Source organism: Priapulus caudatus, unplaced genomic scaffold (assembly GCF_000485595.1).
Source record: "Priapulus caudatus unplaced genomic scaffold, Priapulus_caudatus-5.0.1 Scaffold459, whole genome shotgun sequence".
NCBI lineage: Eukaryota > Metazoa > Priapulida > Priapulimorpha > Priapulimorphida > Priapulidae > Priapulus > Priapulus caudatus.
This window is the reverse complement of record NW_014577520.1, coordinates 55053-65095: the sequence shown is the minus strand read 5'-3', so window position 1 is coordinate 65095 and position 10043 is coordinate 55053. Positions and strand designations below refer to the sequence as shown.

Below are 10043 nucleotides of genomic sequence, written 5' to 3'. Positions count from 1 at the left end.
CCCTAGCATCAACCCTAGTGTCAACCCTCACCTACACGTCCCCCGCCTGCACCCTATACACACCCCTAGTGTCAACCCTCACCTACACGTCCCCCACCTGCACCCTATACACACCCCTAGCATCAACCCTAGTGTCAACCCTCACCTACACGTCCCCCGCCTGCACCCTATACACACCCCTAGTGTCAACCCTCACCTACACGTCCCCCTCCTGCTCCCTATACACACCCCTAGCGTCAACCCTAGTGTCAACCCTCACCTACACGTCCCCCTCCCCTGCACCCTATACACACCCCTAGTGTCAACCCTAGTATCAACCCTCACCTACACGTCCCCCGCCTGCACCCTATACACACCCCTAGCATCAACCCTAGTGTCAACCCTCACCTACACGTCCCCCGCCTGCACCCTATACACACCCCTAGCGTCAACCCTAGTGTCAACCCTCACCTACACGTCCCCCTCGTCCTCCCTATACACACATCTGATGAGCTATCCCGTCATAGATTTCTATACATTCCGACAATTTCTGTTTACCCTAGTTAATGTAGTCAGTAGACCAGGACCACAGAATTCCATACAAGATGTGACCCTGGCGGTCGTTGTCAGAAACGTGATAATTATTTATGGCTATCGCGAGTAGTAAAGTTTCATAAGATTTGCATGATATACCTGTAAGAGGTGATATACCTGTACTGTGCAAGGAGCTAAATATAACAAGGAGAGGAAGCGCCGCCATAACTGGCCCAAATCTTTGTCATATTTGGTCATATTGGCCTAGAACAGATTAGTGTTCTATTGTCTCTGGGTTCGGGTCTGCACAGCCGTTTCAGCCGATTATGGTCCATCGACGGCGTCCTTGAGGCGAACAGCACACAGCCAAAACCGCTCACTCTCCTTGTTATATTTAGCTCCTTGGTACTGTGTAGCTATGTACCTGTATGATGAGATCTCGTCGTACGAGCGGCTGCCGCGCGCGGGCGGGTCCCACGAGATGACGGCGCAGCCGGTCGTGTAGCACGGCCGCCGCGAGATCGTGGCCGCCTCGGGATGCAGCGGACAGCTGACGTAGAGCTTGTCGGACGGCGGGCTGTTGTCGAAGCCGCTGCCGGCGACCGTCACCAGCGCCAGCACCGTCATCGAGCCTGCGAGAGATGGCGCCACCGTCGTTATGTAGCGGGAGCGAGATGGGGAGCCACCGTCGTTATGTAGCAGGAGAGAGAGATGGAGCCACCGTCGTTATGTAGCGGGAGTGAGAGAGGGAGCCACCGTCGTTATGTAGCGGGAGCGAGAGAAGGAGCCACCATCGTTATGTAGCGGGAGCGAGCGAGGAAGCCACCGTCGTTATATATATAGCGGGCAAATTGTTAATATACTGTCCAATAGATTTAATTTGTCACGAAAGATACTATACAGACATGGGTGTGCTACAAACATGGATTTATAGCCACAATTCAGGATTTGACTCATGGTCTATTAGCAGGGGACAAAGGAAAAGTAATAAAGTTACAGGATAGTACTAGCCATTACCGAGTATGATAGGTGAGTATGTGGTGGTGGAATTCTACCTCCAGGTTATATAAAACCTATATACCTGTCAAGTTAGTGTAGAAAGCCTATGTACCTGTCAAGTTAGTGTATAAAGCCTGCATACCTGTCAAGTTAGTGTATGGATGAAACACACGTAAAGCAACAAACCACGTGCACAGCGGCGCGGCCCAGCGCCATGCAAGTCGCGCGCCAAAATAAGAATACAGAAATAAAGAGACAGATAGAGCAAGAAAGAGGAAAAAAGGGAGAGCGCGCGAGCGAGAGGAAGTAGGGGAGAAAGAGAGAAGACGAACAGAAAGAAAGAGCCAGAGAGAGAGAGGAGGGAGAGGGGGAGGGCGCACACAAGGTAGAGAACAGATCATCGTACGTGCCCCTCTCACTCTGACATCGTGTGTGGTAACCCCTGTACATCAGAATCACTCTTCCCACGCGCGGTATTAATATATATATTAATTATAATTAAATTATAAATTATATAAATTATAATTAAATTATAATTAAATTATAAATTATAATAAATTATTAATTAAATTTATAATCATATATAAAATTATAATATAAAAATTATAAATTATAATTATTAATTTTAATATTATTAATTATTATCATTAAATATGTTAATTAGTATTAACGACGAGCAGAGCGTACCGTACATGCGGACGCATGATCATCCATACTGCCTTGCGGCACCGCTGCCACGTTCACGCTCGAGTGCCCGTTGGCTATGGAGAACGCGTTCGATGCGCATGCTGCGGCGTGACCGAGGGCGGTGGCGCAATCTGGTGACCGGTAGCGTGTTGGACGTACTGTGCTTGTCTGCAGATCGTCGCCACGTGACACTCGTCCGTCATGTACTCTCCCGCGTGAGCCTGCCGGAAGGCTATGAGTCACGCAAGCAGTTTAGCGATAATTATCTGCACATCTGTAGTTACAGCTTTTGATTACTCTTTCAATGTAGGCCTGTGGGGGGGGGTAGCTGCCGCCTTAGATTTTGGAGGCAAAATTAAGCAAAATAAAGCTTAGCGCAATAATGCGTAAATAATTCTATACGGTGATTGGTTTTTGGTGCCACTTATCCCTGAAGAGCCTTGTCTCAGACCCCACCACTACCTGAACTGTAGAGCGTCGATACAAACAACTCGCCGTCGCTCTATCATTAACACAGTTGAGTCACAGAAATTTTGCCGCCCCCCACCCCGTAGGAATTTGCTCAGTCTAGCGGCCCGCTGGGTTAACAACGGGCGCGCAGCCTAGCCGTTGACGGCGCGTCGTAGCAACGCCTTGACCTAGGTGTCAGTGTCCGCGAACGTGTACTTGTATCCGTAGCTGTCGAATTCCTTCTGCGCGCGTAGCTTGCCATGCACGAGTCCGTCCAGGTAGACGCTGCCGCACACACCGACAACAAAACATATGCGTGACAACGGCCTCACCTACCACGTCCCCACTCCTGCTCGCGCTAGTGTCAACGCGCCCGCGGCCTGCACCCTAAGTACACAACCCTAGTGTCAACCCTCAGCGGCTACACGTGCCCTCCTGGCACCGCTATACACACGCGCGCTAGTGTCAACACCTCACCTAAACACGTCCCGACCTCTGCTCCCTATACACACACGCTAGCCGTCAACCCTAGTGTCAACCCTCAGCTGCTACAGCGCTCGCCCCTCCATGCACAGCCTAATACACACACCCTAGTGTCACAATCCGCTCACCTACACGTCCCGCCTGCAGCCCTATACACACCCGCTAGTGTCACCCTCAGCCTACACGTCCCCCTCCTGCTCCCTATAAACACACCTACGTGGGCCTAGCGTCAGCCCTATGTCAACCCCTCAGCTACACGTCGCCGAGCCTCCTGCACCCTATGACACACGCCTAGTGTCAACTACCTCACCTACACAGTGTCCCCGCTCCTGCTCGCCTAACACACCACCTAAGCGTCAACCTAGTGTCAACCCTCGACCTAACACGTCCCGGCTCCTGCACCGCTATACACACCCCTAGTGTCAACCCTCACCTACACGTCCCGCCGCCCTGCAGCCCTATACACACGCCCTGCAGGTCAACGGTGCGCTCACCATACACGTCCGGCCGGCTGCCTGCGCTCCCTATACACACACGGCCGGCTAGCGTCAGACCCTAGTGTCAACGCCTCACCTACACGTGCGCCGCTCCTGCACCCTATAACGACAGCCCCTAGTGTCAACCCTCACGCTACCGACCAGCGTCCGCCCTCCTGCTTCCGCTATACACATCACCTAAGCGTCAAGCCCTAGTGTCACCCTCCACCTACACGTTCCGCCTTCTGCTCCCTATACACACCACGTCTAGGGGCGCAACCCTGAGTGTCCGAAGACTCCACCTAACACGTCGCCCCTCCTGCTCCGCTATACACATCTGCCTAGCGTACAAACCCTAGTGTCCAACCCTCAACCTACACGTCGCGCCCTCCCACCTGCAGCCCTATACACGACCCGCTAGTGTCAACGGCCTAGTATAACCCTCACCTACAGCGTCGCGCCCGCGCTGCACGCCTATACCACCCCTATCCTTGAGCCCTAGCCATGCACGTGCCTAGTGTCAACGGCCTCACGCCTACGAGAGTCGCGCGCGCCTGAGCCACCCTATACACACGCCCCTAGTTGTCAACGCCTCATCCTACGACGTCCCTCATCGGCTGCACGGACTATACCACAAAACCCAAAGCTAGCATCAACTCTAGGTGTCAACCCTCACCTACACGTGGCCCCTCCTGCAACCCTAATTAACACACGGCCTAGTGTAACCTCGACGCTAAACGTACGCGGACGCACTCCTGCTCCCTATACACGTCACACCTAGGCGTCCAACGCCTTAGTGTCAACACTCACACACTACACGTCCGCCCTCGCTGCTCGCCTATACAGCACGTCGCGTAGTCGTCACCCTAAGTGTCAACAGCCTCACTAGCTTACACGTCCGCCCGCTCGCCCTTCGCAGCCCTAGGGTACACGCACCCTAGTGTCAACGCCTAGTAAATGCAACCCTCACGGTTAGCACGTCCCCGCAGCGGCTGCACGCCTATACACACCCGTAGCACAAACGCCTCGAGTTGTCAAACCTACACCTACACGTCCCTCGCCATGCACGGCCTATACACAGGGCCCAGACACACCCCTAGTGTCAAACCATGCTCCACCTACACGGTCCGGCCCTCAGGCTGCATCGCCCTCATACACACCCGTATGCGTCCAACCCTAGTGTCAACCCCTCGAGACCACGCCCATTTACCACGTCCTCCCGGCCTCCTGGCACCCCTATACAACACCTAGTGGTCAAACGCCTCACCTACCCCGCTCCCCTAGCCGAGCGCCTGAGCCGCTAATACACACCCCCTAGTGTCAAACCACTCACCGTACACGTCCCCTCCTGCAACCGCTAGTTTAAAAACAAACCCCCTAGCGTCAACAGCCTAGTGTCAACTCACCTACCACGTCCCCCCTCGTGCTGCCCTATACTCCACCCCTGAGTGTCACGTCGCTGCACCTACACGTAACCCGCTGCCCCTGCACCGCTATACACCAGGACCCCCCGTAGTGTCAACCGCTCACATCGCTAACAGAGTCCCCGGCTGCGCTGCACCTCCTATACACACCCGCGCGGCTGAAGGCGGTCAACCCTTAGTGTGTCAACGCCTCCCCTTAAAACGTCCCCGCGTCCTGCTCAGGCCTATACAGCACGACCTAGCGTCAACTCCTAGTGGTCACCCTGCACCTACACAGTCCGAGGACCCTTGCCGGCTGGCACCCTTATACAACATCCCGCTAGTGTTCCAAGCGCCTCACACCTACTTACGTCCCCCGCGATGCAGCGCTCATAAGCACACGCGCCTAGTGTGGCAACTCGCTCACCTACTACGTCCACCTCCTGCACGCCTATAACACAGGCAGCCTGCCGGGGGGACCGCCTACGTCGAACCGTCTAGTGTCCAACTGGCACCTGCACCTACACGTCCCGCGCTCCTGCTTTTCCTCCCTATACACACCGCCTAGTGTCAACCGTGCACCAGCGCTGTACACGTCCCCCGCTCGCGCTGTCACGCCTAATACAGCACCCGCTAGTGTCAAGCCGCTCACACTACACGTCCCGCTGGCTCCTGCACCCTATACACACGCCCCTAGCGGTCAACCCGTAGTGTCAACCGGGCTCGCACCTACACGTCCCCTCGCTGCTCGCCTTAATACACACCGCCTACGTCACGCGTCAAAACCGGCTAGTGTCAAGCCTCACGCTTACACGCCGGTCCCGGGCCGCCCTGGCAGCTCTATACACACCGCTAGCGTCAACCCTAGTGTCAACCGCTCACCTACTACGTCCCCCCGCTGGCCTCTGACCCCTATGTGTCAAACCGGCCTCACCTAAACGTCGCGCGCCTCTGCTCCCTATACAACATGCTCGCCTAGCAACAACCCTTAGTGTCAACCTCACCTACCCACGATCCGGCGCCTCCTGGCACCACAGGCTATTACCACACTCCCTAGCATCAACCCTAAGTGGTTCAACCACTCATCGGCCGTGCACCGTAGCACGTGCGCCCCGCCATGCTCCCCTATACAGCACCCCATAGGAATCAACCCTAGTGTCAACCCTCACTCTACACGTCCGCCGCGCCCTGCTCCCCTAACTAACAGCACCCGCTTAGCATCAACCTCTAAGTGTCAAAGCGCCTCACCTACACGTCGCCCGACGCCTGCACCCTATACACCATCTGATGGGCTAATCGCACATAGATTTCTATACGTTCCGAGCAATTTTTCTGTTTTACGCCTGAGTTAGATGTAGACCCAGGACCACAGAAAATTTCGCATAGCACAATGTGAGCCGGCTGGCGGTCGTTGTCAGAAACGTGATGATTATTTATGGCTATCGCGAGTAATAAAGTTTTATAAGATTTGGCATGATATACGCTGTAATGAGGTGGATACAACTGTACTGTGCCAAGGAGCTTAAATTATAACAAGGAAAGGTAAGCGCCGGCCATATCGGCCCGAATCTTTGCCGATATTTGTCATATTGGCGGCTAGAACAGATTGACGTGTTCTTATTGTCTCTGGTTGCGGCGTCTGCACAGCCGCGTTGTTCAGCCGATTATGGTTCCATGAGAGGCGTCCTTGGAAGCGAAAAGCGCGACGAGAACCAATCGCCGGCTTCGTCTGCCTTGTTATACTTGTAGGCTCTCCCCGTTGATACTGTGTATTAGCTTGCATGTTACCTTGTAATGATGTGACCGTACGTCGTAGCGAGCGGCACTGCCGCGCGCGGGGCGGGTCCTCACTGAGATGACGCCGCAGCCGGTCGTGTAGGCACGGCCGCGCGGCGAGAGTCGTCGGGCCGCCTCGATCGCCAGCTACGGACCGATCTCGGGATGGCAGGCGGGACCGAGCTGACGTAGAGTCTTGTCGTGAGCCGGCGGGCTGTTGTCGAAGAGCCGCTGCGGCGACCGTCACCCGAGCGGCCAGCACCGTCATCGAGCCTGCGAGAGATGGCGGCCTACCTGTCGTTATGTTAGCGGGAGCGAGAAGGGGGAGCCGACCGTCGTTATGTATCGGGCGGGAGCGGAGTAAGGGTGAGAGGCGGGAGCCCATCGTATTATAGATAAGATAGCCAGGCATGAGAGAGGGGAGCCCCCGTGCGTTATGTAGCGGAGCGCGAGATGGCGCCACCGTCTGTTATGGTAGCGGTAGGGGGCGAGATGGCGCCACGCCGTCGTTATGTAGGCGGAGCGAAAGAGGGAAGCCCACCGTCGTTTTGTAGCGGGAGCGAGAGATGGTGCCAGCATCGTGTATGTAGGCGGGCAGCGAGAAGATTTGGCGCCACCGTCCGTTATGTAGGGCGGAGCGAGAGAGGGAGCCAACATCGTTATATAGCGGAGCGAGAGAAGGGAGGCCACCGTGCGTTATGTAGGGCGGGAGCGAGAGAGGGAGGGCCACCGTCGTTATATAGGGGCGGGAGCGAGAGAGGGAGCCCACGCGTCATGTTATGTACGAGGGAGCGAGAGAGGGAGCCACCCGCTCTTTATAATAGGCGGGAGCGAGAAAGGAGCCACCGGTCGTTACTAGTAGAGGGAGCGATGAGGGGAGGCCACCGTTCGTTATTATAGGCGGGAGCGAGAGAGGGAGCCACCCGTCGTTTATGTAGAGGGAGGGGCGAGAGGGGGAGCCACCGTCATTATATAGCAGGGAGGGCGAGGAGAGGAGCCACCCGTCATTATATCAGCGGGGAGCCGAGAGGGTGGAGCCACCGTCCGTTAATATAGGGCGGGTAGCGAGAGAGGGAGCCTACGTCGTGTATCGTAGAGGGAGCGAGAGAGAGAGCCACCGTCGTTAATATGAGCGGGAGCGAGAGAGAGAGAGCTCAAGCCATCATTATGTAGCGGGAGGGGCAGGAGAGGGAGCCAACCGTCATTATATTAGGCGGGAGGCGAGAGAGGGAGCCACGGCGTGTTATGTAGAGGAGCGACGAGAGGGAGCACCAATCATTATGTAGCGGGAAGGCGAGAGAGCGGAGCCAGCCGTCGTTAATGTAGGGGCGGGAGCGAGAGAGGGAGGGCCAGCCATCATTATGTAGAGGCGGCGGGAGGCGAAGAGGGGCTGCACACCGTCATTAATATAGCGGGGAGCGAGAGGGGAGGCCACTGTCGTTATGCAGAGAGAGCGAGAGAGGGGGAAGGCGCACCGCGTTTATATAGCCGGCGAGCGAGAGAGGGAGGCCGTACCGTCATTATGTAGAGCGGGAGGCGAGAGAGGGAGGGCCACGCGTGCTTATGTAGCGTTTGAGGCGTATGAGTAGGGAACCACCGTCGTTATAATATATATGGCGAGCGAATTGTTAATATACTGTCGCAAGTAGATTTAATTTGTCACCGAAAAGATACTAGGCAGAGCATGCGTGTGGGCTATCAGAACATGGCATTATAGCCAGCAATTCAGGATTTGACTCATGGTCTAATAGGCAGCGGACAAAAAGAGAAGTATAAAGTTTAGGCAGATAGTACTGAAGCGCACTACTGAGTATTATATGGTGAGTATGTGGGGTGAATTCTACCTCCTGCTGATATAACAACGGCCTAATAATACCTGTCAACGTTATGTATCAAAGCTTTGCATACCGTGTCAAGTAGTGTAATAAGAAGCCTGCGCATCACCTGTCGATATTCAGTGTATAAAGCGCTGCATACGCGTCAAGTTAAGTGTATCAAGCCCTACATACCTGTCAAGTTACGTGTATAAATGCCTGCATATCTGTCCCAAGTTAATGTATCAAAGCGTAAATGAGCGTGTGCAAGTTAGTGTATAAAGCCTGCAATACCTTGTCAAGTTAGTGTATAAAGCGCTGCAATACCTGTCATAGTTGGAAGTGTATAAAACGCATGCAATACTGCTGTCAAGTTAGTGTATAAAGCCGCATTACCTGTCAAGTTAGTGTATAAAGCCTGCAGTACGCTGTCAAAGTTCAGTTGTATTAAAGGCCTGCATACATGTCAAGTTAGTGTATTAAAGCCTATATACCGCTGTCAAAGTTATGTGTATAAAGGCCTGCATAGCGGCTGTCTCAAAAGTAGTGTATAAAGCCTGCATACCTGTCAAGTTAGTGTATCAAGCCGGCATACCTGTCAAGTTAGTGTATAAAGCCTGCATACCTGTCAAGTTGGTAGCATACCTGGTTTTATCTCCTGTATGGTCGTGCAGTCCGTGTTTCTGTCTAGATTCCTTCCCAGTTGTTTTCGCGTCACATTCAGCATCACTGTATCCGATTCAGCAGGCAGCATCTTTTTTTGTGCTTGTCTCCCATCTCCCATGTGACAGTGATCTGTGAATCAATGTGTCTATGAGTGCCATCATACTCCAGGAAACAGAAACAGAACATCATCTTCATCATGCTTATCATCATCATCAGGTGCAAGCAGATAGCCAGCAGCATCTAAAGCATTCATTATCGTCCATCATGCATCACGCGACCATCGTCGTGCATCGACCAATCAGGCCATTCACTCATCAATACAACCATGCATCACCACATGCGGAACCACAATGCATCGTCATCATCATCATCATCATCATCATCAAACAACATCATGACATAGATGCATCATCATCATACATCATCATGCCATCATCATCATCAACACCACGCCTTAGCGTCATCTTTTACTCAGGTTCGTGACTAATTAACGACAAGCCCCACGGGTCACTCAAGTTGGCTGGGCGTGTATCAAGTGCCGACGTTGCGCAAATGTGTCCAATTCCCATGGGGCTTAAGCTATTAAGCAGCACACTACCGCCACAATAATGGCTACCTAGCACTCACACGCGCGCACACTGCTCACTCTCTCTCTCTCAACCACACAGCGACACACACGCATACACACATCGCACGCGAACGGCACGCACTGCAGCACAGCACAAGCACACACACTCTCTCTCAACACACACAGCGCCCAGCCACCACACACAACA

The 10043-nt window shown here is 53.9% G+C and overlaps 1 long non-coding RNA gene across 1 annotated transcript; it reads right to left on the bottom strand.

The window, feature by feature from the left end:
• Positions 1-775: 775 nt before the first annotated feature.
• LOC106810630 lies at positions 776-6121 on the bottom strand. Its single transcript, XR_001394042.1, has 3 exons — positions 6109-6121; positions 2385-2390; positions 776-929 (listed from the first exon to the last, which is right to left on the bottom strand). It is a non-coding gene; the product is annotated as an uncharacterized LOC106810630 (long non-coding RNA).
• Positions 6122-10043: the final 3922 nt, after the last annotated feature.